Genomic DNA, 14,687 nt, shown 5'->3' with positions numbered 1-14,687 from the left:
TACATCTCTTTTTTTCGATACAGTGTTTTTGCGAAAAAATACATAATATCGCAATAATAAAATGTAATATTTTCTTAAACCTCTAGACATAACTCACAAATCGAACAGCCAAAACAAAGACAACACAGACATTGAGGAAGTAATACGTTGTAAAATATCAAGTGAAAGGAGCAGGATACCGATCATGTGGAGGAACTAATACAAAACAAAGTCTCCTCAAAAGACAAATTTCACACAAGTAGTATAGACCACATTGGATGTGTTGATATCATGATGAGAATTGGTTTAATTCCAATTTTCACGCGGAAAAACGGTATCATTCAGAGCACTCCTGAGGAATGGTAAATGGTAAATAGACTGTACTTAGTGCTTTATCGAGTATTCCAACCACTCAAAGCGCTTTCACGATACATCTACTTCATCATTCACACTCATTCACACACTGATGGCAGGAGCTACCATGCAAGGTGCCACCTGCCCATCATAACTATATAACCATTCACACCGGTTCAGAAACAGCCTGTGAGAGCAATTTGTGGTTAAGTGTATTGCCAAAGGACACATTGACATGGACTAGTGAAGCCGGGGATCGAACCGCCGATCCTCTGATTGAAGGACGACCCTGCACCACCCCTGAGCCACAGTCGCCCCAGGAAGCTCATGCATTTGTCAGAAGAAGCCAGAGTCATGGTCATCCCACCGCGAGGCTTGTAGCCTTGGCTTTCCCTCCTCCCCCTGATTTATGTGAAAAACAAAAAAAGCAATCGCCTTTCTTGGCAGGCTCCCTGTCATTACAACGTAGGTGCTTGTCGCAGAGTCATTCACATTCCTGGAAGCATTTAATAGCTGGAAGACCAGAAAGGCAACACTCAAACTGGGAAGTAGCACCACTCAAGAGGATCACAGGAGTACTGAGGTACGTTCATCATCCATCTCACATACAACACCACTCTTAGATGAAGGCGTTGAATATTTAGACTTGGCTACAGTCAACACTGAATATTGTGGCTGATTCCGTCTCGAGTCCAACGATAACATTGACTTCATGTGGTAAACTGCGGAAAGTGTTTGCCTGTAAACACAATGGAGCTGCATTGTTTTAGCAAGTGCTCCGCTTTTGTACAGTGCAGTATTTTAGTTTTCCATCGTTCACATAATTTAAAAGCATGATATAATGTCTTTTACATTTTGCTGCTCGAGTGTTTACTTACATGTGTACTTTATAGAAATGCCAATGTGTGCTCATGTACACCTCGAATAGCAACACTTGCTTCTTACCTCACTAGTTTGTGTGGTCACTGTTATTTGGCAACATTTTTTTTATTAATATTCATAATTTCATCTCTACTTTCCATCACACACAGATTGTTAGACAATAAACATTAAAAACATTAACAATCCTTTGACAACTTCATGGCGAGTCTGTTTTTTCTGTCTTAAAAAAATTGCTTTAATTAAAGGACATCCTTCTCTTTTCTTTTTCACTCCAGGCTTTCATTTTTATATTGATCACACTGCCCAGTTTCTGCTGTTCACTGAAGACGATAACTTCCAAACCATAACATTTCTCTGTGATTAAGGCAAAAAGAGAGCAAACCTGCCACTCTCAGCTATTGCACATGCCAAGCATCAACGTCAACCCCATAGATAGCCATATGCTTTTTAAACATGCCCTTTGTAGTATCTTGCCTCCAATAGTTTCTGTGATGCTCTCAGTCCCTGAGTCCCGTGCCGTGTTTCACATAAGCAGCTGGTAGCGTGAACCCCATAAAAACCAACTGTCATAGCAAGGAGGCACTTAGTCACCATGTCTGTACACTTAACCTAAAGAGCTAAAGAGAGTAGCTCAAAAATATCTTCGACTTCTCACAATCCAAATTTAAGAAAAAAAAAAGATCAGGTTCAATAGCAGGCGACTTGTAGTCATGTGAAGTGCTCATCATATATTCGATATACTTTATAAAGTGACAGCATATTTAGCACAAGACTATTTCTGTTACCGTATAGAGTACCTCTTGAGAATCATATATCATTAATCATTTAGACACTGACTTAGTTCCTATGATATGTCCTATGTCCTAGACCTGCTCTTAAAATATGTTTTAAATTTTTATTTTATTTTTTATTATTTTTAATTCATCTATTTTTTATTTTTCTCTGTGTATGTAATTTATTGACCCTAGGGTCACATTGTGTTTTTTTATGCTTTTAAATTTCTGCTCTGTTAAGCACTTTGTGATGTTATGTCTGTGAAAAGCGCTCTATAAATAAATTTCATTCAATTTCATTCATTCATTCATGTGTGACGGAGAGTTGGGTTGTGTGTGTAAATATATATATATATATATATATATACACACACAGAATACCAGAATAAGAATAAGATGATCTAGACAGGCAGGTTTCAAACCATTAAGACTCACTCATAATGTCAAGATGTTCACAGTTGTATGTGGCATGTGACGTATCATATGACAATCCAGTTATCTCATCTTCCAACAGCCACGGTCCATCGACACCCAAGAATATCAGATGCCTGCTGGGTGGTGCTAGACGTGTACAAATACTATACATGAGAGAGGTCAAGAGAGGTTTATTCAATGAAATAGCTTTGGTTGAGTGAACAACAGCACTATCAAACGACAATAATACGGCAAAAAACAGCAATCATTTGGTAGAATCATTTTTTTTATGTGTCTATCAAACAAAAATGTAGGTTTGAGTTCTTTAGCTTGAATTCAGGATTTGGTCTTGAAAAAACACTGGCACCTCAGCTGCAGTAGCATATCAGCAATACTATCGACAGCACACACAGTGAAGTCAGTTGGTCTGTTCGTCATTCAGCTGCTCGGTCAGCCAGTGAGACTGTGTGTCTGTTCTATTCAGGAACCCGAACCCTTGAGGTATAAGCAGGCGGCAACAAAAAGTGAAGCCAATACGGGCTACCTTAAACTTGCATTTTTTTCTAATGACCAGCGACAGTTGCAAAAAGAAGTCTGATTGTATAGAAGTCTATCACGATCCTACTCCTTACTTGATTTCGTACCTCAGTAAACATGGTAAACACACGTTTACGGTCTCAATCACTAGTTTCAAGTTTTTTCCAACACACCATGATGCTAATTTAGTAAAGTATGGTCCCATTTAGAGTGAAATAGAACATAAAGCAGGGTATGCGTTCGGGCTAGGCTACCTCACATTTACTTTCAGCAATGCACCTGAAGAGCATACTCAGTCTGCAATGGGATTGTTTTCATCAATTTCAAACAGTTCCAAACACGTGTGTGTGGTGTGGCGTTAATGTTAGCGGTGGATGCTGCGATTACAATCTACAAGAGAACATGAGGGAACATGACCATCTCTCCACCAAAGATATAAACCACAGGTCTAACAGAAAAACACAGGAAATAGCAGGACATTCTTGTAGCTGTAACAGAATATATATTCTAGCTCCAGGCGGTGCTCTGCCTGTTGTCACATTATTATTTCCATTTATTACAAAACTAACATTTGAACCTACACTGTAATTATGATGAGTGTCATGCAATAGAGAATAGCTTGGAAAAGATGAGATTTTAAACAATTTACTGCTGCAAAATTCATCCGAAGGTTTTTTCCTCCATTTACTTCTTCATTACCTATTTTGGAAGGTATGTTTTATTGATCGACTGTCTTAACGATGTCAACATAGTTGCCTAGGGAGGCAGGTTGCTCTAATAGCAAGTACTCTTTGCTCTAGCTTTTCATTTCATTTGCCAAACTGCTCCGATCAAATACCAATCAATGGTCTTCTTTTTAGGCTTTCCGGACACAGTTTTCTCGTCAACAAAGTTTCTGTTTACATTCAATGTGAGTCACCATAATGTATCGTGCATATCCTAGAGGTCTACCAAACATTTAAGATGCAAACTATATACTTTTGTAAATAGCAGGATTAAGTCAAATACGTAGCAATTTATTTGCTGTATTTTGACTTTCCATAATTTGAGACAACAGCATATTTATTTGAATAAATATTGGTGAAAATGACAGATGTTATTGGCGTTATTGTGTCTTCCACAGAGTCACTTTAAAAACGAATCAAAATGCAACAATACGACAGATACTGGAGAGGAGCCAAGCATAATGTATACAGTATATATATATATATATATATATATATATATATATATATATATATATATATATATATATATATATATATATATATATATACTCACTTCATATGACTATCATATTGTTGGCGTTCTAAAAAAATGAGTAACATGTCTGTAAATCCACTTCAGCGATGAGCAACACTTACTCCACTACAATTAATGTTCCATCAGCCTATTTTAGTGAAGTGACATTCATTCTTCTAAGTTTAGCAACCATGTGGGTAATGAAAGATTGCTATATACTAGTAGACATCCCGCTGCGACTGGATTTGACAGATCATAAAAAATGTTCACTTGATAAGCATGTGATCATTTGAACATCACGCCAGCCTGCTGCGGCTTAAAGTGACAGAACCCTTCCATATTGAAATGTAAAACCTGCTACGAAATGACATCATGAGGTTGATGTAATTATACACTCCAGGTCTCATTTTAAGAGGTTTTTAATCTAGGGAATGTGATAACACTCAAGATTCAGCAAGCAGCTGCATGGCAGGGACCCACAGATGATCATGTTCTGAGTATTTTACTGCAGTTATTGGTGGCCAAAGGTGAAGTTTGGGGAGAGCTTTCTTTTGAAATGAAAAGCATCTGTGACAGTCAAAACATTTGCTGCCATATCTGGTTTTACTTTTGTTTCATTTTATAACGTATGTGCCTGTTCTTTGGAGAAGCTTTAACTTTCTTACTTTTGAACTGATTTCAAATAATCAAATATTCAGTCTCTTCAGGAACTTCACTGGGAAAATACGCAAGACATTCGGTCCCGCTCTTTGTTATTTGACGAGATCCCTTCCGTTCTCTGTTGCAGTTGGGGAAATCTTGCTGAATCCATCAAGGAATCAAAGGAGCCAAGATGTTTAGAAGAACAAAAGTGACGGATGGGACAGCCACCGGCCAAGGTACGCACTCAAGCAGGAGCTCATTCTCTACAGAAGGAACGTCCTACATCACGTTTACTTCTGTTTGTTTTGTTTACCTCCAAACTCTGAAGATCAATTAAAAACACAGATGTGACAAGTGACAAAGTAATAAGATGACACATTTCCAGATCAGAGTCCTGCAGAATTGATAGAATGAGGTTGGCAAGGAGACTGTTTGTGAATAAATCTTAAGCAAATTGTGAATAGCCTGTATCGAATATCTGTCTGCATTGAATGGTTGATTACTTGTTATTATAAAGGTTACATCTTACCTACAAAGACTTCAGCTGCCTTTCCCAGTGATGCTACTAAAATCTGACTTTACTCAGAAAGTTCAAGGCTGCAATTTGTACAGCAACCACATTTAGATTTTACAAGAGTGCATGTACGTGTCTGTTGAAGGTGAACAGGAGCTCATAAAGTAAACATATATAGCACACTGATCATAACACTGAACACTAAGGAGCAGATGAACTTTACCGGGTTAGCGCTCCTCCGCATCTGAAGATGAGAATCAGATATCCCTAATGATATCTGTGTTTTTTGCACTGATATGTCACAGTACACATACCCCATTGTATATCTGCAACCTGATATAGAGAAAGAAAAAAACTGCTGAAAACATTTCAGTTTTACATGGGCTGCGACAAATGCTGCTCTGTGTTTGTATTTTATTTCCTTGTCTGAGTTTCATTATTTAAGTCTGATCCTTTATCGAATGTTAAAACCCTGCTGACGTGCTGTATATGCTCTTCAACATGTGCCTTATCAGATCCTGCTGCAGAGAATGGTAAAGAAGGTATTTTGAGCGTACATATGATTTGTGCATAGATATGTAGGTGCATCACTACATATCTGTTCTCAGGTTGAACGTTAGGCATGGATTCCCAAGAAGAAGAAAAACGAAAAAAGGGTCAACAGGATGAAGTTTTTGAAATGTAAATGTCGTGAACATGTGACACCAGCGAGACTTCTATACACCAGAGCCACAGACACACAGCTCTGAGTGATAACTGATGAAGTGAGTAACATTAAACATACAAATATATCATGTATTAGAATGTGTTTCAGCAAGGTTTTATGAGAGTGATGATTACAAAACAACAACAGATTTTGATGGGACATTTTTCATTCTCTTCTCTAGTCAACTGTCAAATGTGTTGTCGCTGACATTTCTTCTCCTAATGCCGACAGTGGGGATAAAGAAGAAATCGAGGGTCGCCGAGGTGATGATTACGCAGTTTATCGAGGAGCTTCCAGAGGGAAAGAGCCATCCAGACTTCACCCGCAAGCCGATTGCTTTGACCATCCAAGAGGGTAGGTCGAATAGCATGAGAATCATTTTAAACATCATAAAATGTTCTATGGTGGAGTTTCCATGATTCTGCATAATGGATTCGATCCATGACTTTTGTTCAATGAGCCAGCGGGAGCAGAGTACTTTCATTAAACACCCAAACCCCTGTGCTAGTCAGATAGAATTAAAACGCACACTGGCTTCAATTTAAAGTCTGGAAAAGTGATACGATTATCAAAATCTGTGTTGGTATCATTTAGCATGAGACAAATTATCCACTGTGAGGTGACCTTGTCTTTCCTTCTTTCTTTTTACAGGAAAATTTGCTTTTTTCAAAGCGATTGTCACTGGAGACCCACAGCCGACCGTAACATGGCGCAGAAATAATGGAGATGTGTCTGATGTGTCGCGATATCAGACTAAATACGATCCCAATTCCAATGAGTATACATTTGAGGCAAGCGAAAAAGGGGCTATCAAATGGCAGTGATACTATACAGCAAGTCAGCGGTAAAAATAGCCCAGAGAAAAATGGATTAATTCACAGGAGAAAAAAAGCCATTTCATAATATCAATGTCAGTCAGCCTTCTGACCCATCCGTTTGCTTTGCCAATTACATTTTCGACAAAAAGGTGATTTAACTGATCGGAGGAGCACACGCCAACGGCAGTTTCATCAAACGGACTGAACACGTTCCACCAACATATCCAGTCAATGTGAATTAAAAAGGCATGCGGTTACACATCTAGAGGCCATCTACTAATCAAGCAGAGTGCAAGGACTGGAAATTGTAGTATATTTCATTCAAATTGGTTTGTCTGGTGCAAGATGTCACATTGGGATATATATTATATCACTATTCACATTATAGCTGTTATCCCAAACAGGGGTAATACCCGAGTGCAGGGGTATTCAATTCAAATTCAACAAGGTCAAGTTGGAGAGAATTTCCTCATGCAAAGGTCCGGAACGTCACAGCAATGTCTAACTTGCGCTCTGATTTAGTGCCATGTATACTAAAGTAACCTGGCAGTTGTATTAGCATGTGTATGTAGTCAACAACTGACAGTCAAATCAAATAAAGAAAGTTCAATTGAATATCTCAACAATATTTATTGTCAGATTTTAAATTGAACGGGATAAATTATAATGAATGCATACGCTTTGTCACGTAGTGGCGCTTCACATACCCCCTTTAATAATCGCTACGGTAGTTAAACATAATGCAACACACTGGTTTTGAACTGTCCATTGGATGAATGAACATGTAAGAATCTGTCCATTCTTGGTTAACACCTTAACACCACATGATAGAGAGTGATTGTGAGGGAATAAAAACTAGTTAGCAAGGGCAAGTTGAATAGTTTTCTAAAGGAAGTGGTTAAATGGTTGAAAAATACAGCTTCTTCAACTGAAAATTTTAAAAAGTACAAATGGAACCAGAAAAAAGAAATCAGGGGTGAAAAAGGCGTTGATTAATGTGTACCTGAGCTGATCTGATAGCTCTGTATCGGTACATAACAAGACTAAAAACGTTTGGGAAAAACTGATACTTATTGACGAAGCCAACTATTTCACTCACTGGATCCATTTTACTGAGCATGTCTCATGTCTTCCAGATGCCAAATGTCATGCCAGATCAAGCCGATACCTATAAATGCTTTGCCATGAATGAATATGGACAAGCCGCGGTCACGGTTGTTCTCAACGTGATTGCAGGTAAGGACTGTCTGCTTGCTATGGATATGACAAATACATTGAAGCAATATCATGCAGAGTCATTGAATCTGAAACAACATGTCGACTCAAGCGTTCCCAAATATACTTCAAATGAAGTACCTTTGGATCCCAATTAGAAATCGTGCCACTTCATACCCTTGAACTTATCACTCTGCAGTCCATCTTGTCTGTTTAATTCCATGATTGTACGAATAATGTGAGTTCCCTCTTTTCTGCTTTCAGTTGGTTTCAAAAAGAACAAAGCCCCGCAAGAAGCAGCTGAAGCCCCCGGTGGAATTTTAAGACCGTACTAAAAAGGAGAAGGTGAGCTTGTGTTACAAGTGTTGACGGCTTCCGTGTTCCAAAAGGTTTCTGTTGTCCTTCAACTAAATGCTCCCTTTTTTAAATTTCCAGTAAGATCCGGCCGAAATCTGAGCAACCTGAGAAAAAAGACGGAGAGATCGATCCTAAATTGTGGGAGCTCTTAATTAGCGCCGACAAGAAAGACTGTGAGAGCATTTGTGCCCAGTTTGGAGTGACCGACTTTCGTGTGATGCTAAAGAAACTTAATCAAATGAAGAAAGAAAGGCAGGAAGAACAAGCTGAGGTTTGTCATTTGGGATGTTCTCATTATGATATGACTGCCTTTTCTGATTATGAGGTTTGAAGCTGCTTAGCTACATTAAAAGAAATGTTTAATGACTCTCGTAAAAAAAAGGCAATTCTGTAACAATACTTATGTCTTATTCCGGTTTTTTTCCTAGTTTGTGAGCAGCCTGTCCAACCTGAGACACATAAAGGTCAATGGAGATGACACTGCATCCTACACTAAAGATAAGGAATTGTAAATATGCACCAAGATTTCTGGAGTATGGACAGATGGATCAGCATCATTGGGCCCATCTACTTGTTAACTCACACCTCTGAGACGCTTTATCATGTTGCTGAGAGATTAAAAACACAACCATCAATGTTGAGTTCATGGCTATACGTTTAACTTTTTTTGGGGATAAAATCCTGCTATGATGCTTTCGATTTGAACTCAAACGAGTGGCATTTATTTTCTATTTTCTATTTTCTTGCAGCTATATTTTGCAGGCACAATTTTAAGCATACCAAAAGAAATTTACATTGCTGTCCCCGCAGGATGGTGTAATGGTTCCATATACAAAGGAGTTGGGAGATAAGATGAAGCACACTCTTAATAAAGTGGGGAAAAAGTACATTTTCAGTTTGAGGGACCTTATGCCAGACGATGCTGGACTGTACCACTTGGATGTGGGGGATGTGAATATGTTTTCCACTGAATTTAAAAGTAAGTCACAGTTGCACACACAACTAATTTGTATCCCCAATTAAATCAAAGGAAGATCATTTTTTTGCATGCTTAAAACAAAATAGCCCTAATCTGAAGTGCAAATATAACATCGATTTGAATCTAAAATGCAGTGCTTGTTTTTTTTCAGTCCCCATGGTGGACTTCTTGGTGAAGATTCAGGAAGTGAAGGCAATAGAGAGAGAAGATGCTGTTTTCGAGTGTGTCCTGTCCAATCCCTTTTCCAAGATTTTGTGGTTTGGCAAGAATTTACCGCTGGAACAAGACGATAAATATGACATCCAGGTTTCTGAAGAGAAGCTCATCCACAGGCTGGTGGTCAAAGACTGCTTGATAGGAGACAAAGGAATTTACTCCGCCTGCGCAGGAATCAAATCTTGCAATGCATGGCTCGTTGTTGAAGGTAAGATGTTATACTCCACCCGAACGCCAATCTATATTATTGAATAATGGTTAATGACGATGGTTTCTCATCGAATAATAATGGGACAGAAAAATGTGCCCAATTTATATTTACCAATTCTTCTTTTTTTACAATTCATCTGATACAAATGCACAAAAGGGCAAAAAAACAGCAAGGAAAACCACAAGGGCAGGAGGATCTGGGATGGATCTGCAGAAGGTTGCCGAAGAGCAGCAAGTCAAATTAGTGAAGGAGAGAGAAGAAAGAATAGAACAGATTAAAGCTGTGGCAGCTGCACCTCCACCTGAATCTCCTCCAGCTCCTGCACCCGCTAAGGCTGAACCTAAGGCACCGATAGACGCTGAGCCGAATGCCGACCATAGTGTTTATGAAAGTGTTTAATCAAAACTGCCGTTCTCGACATGAATATCTATGTGATTCTCTTTGCTATTTATTTTACATCTTTCATAATTGCGTCATTTCAACTTTGCAAAAATTGTACCATAGGCAGCAACAGTATTAACAGTATAATAAACTAAGTCAAAATAATTGCAGTAACTGCAATGGTTTGGGGGAAAGTTGATAATTACAATATTTGAAGAATTTGCATAAATGACGTCGCGTGATATTTTGTTGAAATGGTAACCACTAACTACTTTGAATGGTTGTTAGGAATTGTAAGCGAACCAGCAGCAGCGGCGGATCCACCTGTTGTGGAGGTAGAAAGCACCGGTAAGAAACTTGAATTGTTGTGACAACCTCTGCATGCCTTCTAAGGTGAATATGACAGCTATTTGAAATATAATGGGTTCAGTAATAACTCTCTTTATCCTGATATACTTTGATGAAAAAAGAAACTCTGCATCAAAAATGTTGTTACTGTAATGTTTTGGCTTTTTATTAAAAAGTTAAAGTTTCGAAAAATGTAAAATGCAGCGTTGCAATGGAAAGCCCAGACTCCTCCCACTCCACAACCCTAAAGACATTTAAAAAAGGTACAGCACGATGGCATACTTTGGAAGATGGTTAAATATTAAGCACACGTGAGTTGTAAAAAAAATGCACTAAAACATCCCAAAGACTATATGACCCTTTATCAGAAATAAAAAATAAAAAATCTCAACTGTTTTCATACTGTCTGTGATCACTGATCATTCAGTCCAATCATCAACAGCAGGAACTCAGGAAGTGGTAAGTGTGACAACAAGGGAGCACATCAAATTAAGGGAGTAATTTACTAAATCAAGTTGAATGACTTACTGTTTTCATTGCTGTTCAGCCAATTGCCAATCAGCGGAGGAGGCCGTTAGCTGCTGTGAAAGGCTTGATCCACCACTTGCAGATGCACGAGGTGGGATGCCAGATATCGAATACTGAAAGTCCAATTAACACATATTAAACGACTAAAAAAAATAACAGTTTTAAAATAAACGAATCAATATATAATCAAGTTATGGTAATCTCTCGAACATAGTTTCTCTCAAATCAAATCTAAATTCATTAACGAGAGGGTGTGAAACACTAACGAGCATGTGTAAACACCGTTTTTTAAATAATACTCACACAAAGACTCAAACTGTTCAAACTTGCTCATGTCGTCTTAGAAAGTGTTGTGACCTCGTTGGGTTTCTGTTAACAACGTTTGCAAAGTTCTATGTTTGCTGCTTGTCATTGTGTTTGCTTTTGATGTCATGTCCATGCTTTGCAACTTGGGTTTATCATAAACTTTGTTACACGATCACACCTAACTAATATTTGAAGCTTTTATTTGCAAAGCATGCATTAAAAAACAAATGTAGTTCATAGATGTTGTTTAAGTTATGATTGTACTCTGAATTCCTCACTTTTTACACAGTGAAAGAATTCACCAACTTTTCAAAGCAGCAACATTAACTTTGTACAATTATGACATTATTCACAGGAAATCATTGATATTGTTAATGAACCATATACAGCTTCATGAGTAGAGATTAAAAGCGGTAGGTAACTGATTTATTATTGTGTACTTGTATTGAGCATACATATAGTCCTTAACTGGAAGATGCTGCACATGAAGGAGCAAAGCACTGAGTAAGTTTGCTTCATGTTGCCCAGAGCCTGGAATTACCTGTGGACTTTCCGATATTTATGTTCTTTGTGGAAATCCGGCTGAGGTAACCGTGAAGATGAACATGGACTGCGACGGCACCTGGTTCACAGACGGAGAGCAGGTAAGGCTCCATGAATCAACATATTTACAATATGTACATTTTACAATTAGAGTAAATTGGGATGGTAAATGTAAGAGAATTCCTAAGTTTTCAGCATTAGAAATTACAAATTAAGAAATACAAAGTAACCAATATTCTTGCATCTTTAGGTGGGAGGTTTTGTCATTTTGAAAATTTAGTAATGCAATGCAAGTATGATCTCCCTTTAATATTTGATTTGCTAGTTGAACTCAGGTGCTGGGGTCACCATAACCAAAGATGGAACCTCTCACAAGCTGACAATTCAAAGCTGCAAAGACGACGACTCTGGAGTTTATCGTTTTGCGTCAGGGGATCAGAGCACACAAGGAAAGGTCACTATCGGAGTTATGATTTACTCCCCTCTGTTGTGGAACATATTAAATGCCACTACAGTCTCTGTGCATGACACTGAATGACACTTTGTGTTTCACAGGCGTACCTGAATTTGACCCAGACGATCTTCACAAGTTCTCCAAACCTGTGATTATACGAGTTGGCCAGAATGCTGCTTTCAAGATGCCCTTTCCTCCTCAGGAGTCTTTGGTGGTCAGTTGGTTCAAGGATGACACTGAGCTCAAAGACGGAGGAGGAGTTAAGATGGTGAGGGAGCCCAATCACAGCCGGCTGCTGCTCAGAGACTGCCTGCGGACAGACACAGGGGAAATAAAGATCCAACTCAAAAACCCATTTGGGGCCGTGGAGGCCACATCTAAGCCTATTATACTTGGTAGGAAAAAAAAGAAAAGTTAGAAATACTGAGAGACAAAAATATTTTTAGTATTCGTTTACCCCTCCACTCAGAGCCACGTTCATACATAAACACAACCATGAAATGTAACACAGCGTTTTTGTGATAGATCGGCCAGGTCCTCCGGGGGGTCCAGTGGAGACTGTTGAAACAACCTCAACTTTAATTGAGATGAAATGGAACCCTCCCAAAGACGACGGCGGCTCCGCCGTTACCAACTACAGTATAGAACGGCAGCAGGCAGGACAAGCTCTGTGGACGAAGCTCGGGGATGTCTCCGCTGACAAGACGACCTCCATCAGGGACAGGAATGTCACCCGTGGAAAGAAATACAACTACCGCATCTACGCAGAAAACCCAGAGGGCCTCAGCAACACCCTGGAGACAGCTGATAGCATTATGGCTGGCATAATGAGTAAGTGCAGGGAAAAAGAGTCTCATTTGCCATTCCTCAGCAAATCCCAAGTTAATCTCCCTCAGGTTGTATTAAATGAAAAATGCCTCTGGATCGTTTTGAGATTGCTTCAAATCGTTTGTCACCAGCACGATTTAGTCACTGTAGAAAACCTACATTTTAGGAATAGTTTGCAATATCCTGCAGTGGTATCATGTCCTCGGTTTATTCCATGCTTTAATCACCTCTTAACTATTAATAATGAGCTTACTCAATTAATTAGACTATTTGTCATTCCTTAGTCCTCTCCCGTCCACCTGGCGCCCCCACAGTCGTGAGTGCCTCTAAAACCTGCATCAACTTGACCTGGACGCCCCCAGAGGACGACAGAGGAGCACCGATCATTGGTTACCAATTGGAGAAACAAAAGAAGGACATAAACCAGTGGATCGCCTTCAATGCACTCAATGAACCGATTGAAGGTTTGCCAGAAACACATGCAATCGTGTTTAAATTGAGGGGATATTTGCTTCTTTTTCATCATGTCTTTTTCCTGAAATGCTTTGAATTTCATTGTCAGGCGTGAACTACGCAGTTAAAGAGGTCACTGAGGGAGCAGAGTATGACTTCAGGGTTTCAGCGATTAATGAGTCCGGAGAAGGAGACCCAAGCCTTCTCCGCAAGATGTTATCTGCATAAGAATCAGAATAATTTCTTTTGTAAAGTTATTCACTTACAAGGCCTTGGTGTTTCCTGCATATCATATTTAAACATTAAATTACTGCAGTCAACAACAGAAAAGAACAGAAAAATTACAATAAAAATTGGACAAAGAAAATAAATACTACTTCTAAAAAAATGTACATCATTGTAGTATGGTTCATGCTTGTCATGATTATTCTTCTCTCTACTTTTTCTCAACAGATTGAAATGACGTGAAGACTTGAAGCAGCCTCTCCTCATACCGACATATTCTGGAAGGGGAATGCTTTTTGTTTCACTACATAGACTGCATTAATATATTTCAAATGTGACAATTTGCAATTGTTACTCCATCATCAGAAATAATAGCGAAGTGAAGTGACACACTAAAGTGCAAAGACATCTGTCAAAATCTATTGTGGCAACTCCAATAAATCCAGAAACTGACAAGTGTGTAGCTTTCTTTTTGGTCTTGTTTTGTCCCTGAATTATTCCTTTATCAATAACTTTGCATATATTCTTCACTAACTTCACTGACAAAAACAAACTTGGTGGCTGTCGTTAAAGCAACAGATGTTTCCAGCATGTGTTTGCACATGTCTCCAATATCTGAGCCCACGACATCATGCACATCACCTTAAGCCCTTATGAACCGGGTGCACATTTTCATTGCATTTCCATATATATATATATATATATATATCCACCTGAGCCTCCCAGTAAATTGTCTGTAACAAGATCCTCAGCTGCAAACCTTAAATGAGTCATTTTTATAT

The 14,687-nt window shown here is 38.8% G+C and overlaps 1 pseudogene across 1 annotated transcript; it reads left to right on the top strand.

Annotated features, from left to right (window-relative positions):
• The first annotated feature begins 5,013 nt into the window (after positions 1–5,013).
• LOC306797275 (immunoglobulin-like and fibronectin type III domain-containing protein 1) lies at positions 5,014–13,908 on the top strand (annotated as a pseudogene). The gene is made up of 17 exons: positions 5,014–5,059; positions 6,275–6,397; positions 6,695–6,834; positions 7,998–8,097; positions 8,341–8,421; positions 8,512–8,704; positions 8,862–8,941; positions 9,209–9,412; positions 9,564–9,836; positions 9,976–10,218; positions 10,509–10,568; positions 11,931–12,046; positions 12,271–12,412; positions 12,501–12,794; positions 12,925–13,230; positions 13,512–13,691; positions 13,790–13,908. The product of its transcript is annotated as an immunoglobulin-like and fibronectin type III domain-containing protein 1 (transcript).
• The last annotated feature ends 779 nt before the right edge of the window (positions 13,909–14,687 follow it).

This window comes from Melanostigma gelatinosum, assembly GCF_949748355.1.
Source record: "Melanostigma gelatinosum genome assembly, chromosome: 3".
In the NCBI taxonomy this organism is placed as follows: domain Eukaryota; kingdom Metazoa; phylum Chordata; class Actinopteri; order Perciformes; family Zoarcidae; genus Melanostigma; species Melanostigma gelatinosum.
Note: the sequence above shows the minus strand (reverse complement) of the source record. Positions and strands in the feature narration are given on the sequence as shown.